Here is a 397-nt window from a genome sequence, read left to right on the forward strand (position 1 = left end):
ATATTCAAAGTAGAGAAAAGCTGTTGATTAAACAAGCTCTGCTTGCCAATATGGCATACGTAGAACTGGAGTTGGAGAATCCTATCAAAGCCTTGGCAGCTGCTAATTCACTCTTGCAACTTCCTGATTGTTCAAAGATCTATGTTTTCTTAGGCCATCTTTATGCAGCGGAGGCCCTCTGCTTGCTCAACCGTCCCGTTGAAGCTGGCGCGCATTTATCTGCCTATCTAGTTGGACAGGATGATTTTAAATTGCCATATGAGCAAGAAGACTTTGACCAATGGCGGATGCACACAAGTTCTGAGTGTGAAGAGACGTTGGATTCGTCAACGGGAAATGCCCGGGATTCAGTTTTCCTAAAGCCAGAAGAAGCTCGTGGAGCACTTTTTGCAGACCT

General features: G+C 45.1%; 1 protein-coding gene across 1 annotated transcript in view; it reads left to right on the top strand.

Moving 5' to 3' along the window:
* LOC109124551 (CCR4-NOT transcription complex subunit 10-like) overlaps window positions 1–397 on the top strand; it is a 12623-nt gene that overhangs the window by 4427 nt on the left and 7799 nt on the right. The gene's annotated exons all lie outside the window — the stretch shown is intronic.

The sequence above is a fragment of the Camelina sativa genome, chromosome 10 (assembly GCF_000633955.1).
Source record: "Camelina sativa cultivar DH55 chromosome 10, Cs, whole genome shotgun sequence".
NCBI classification, from domain to species: Eukaryota; Viridiplantae; Streptophyta; class Magnoliopsida; order Brassicales; family Brassicaceae; genus Camelina; species Camelina sativa.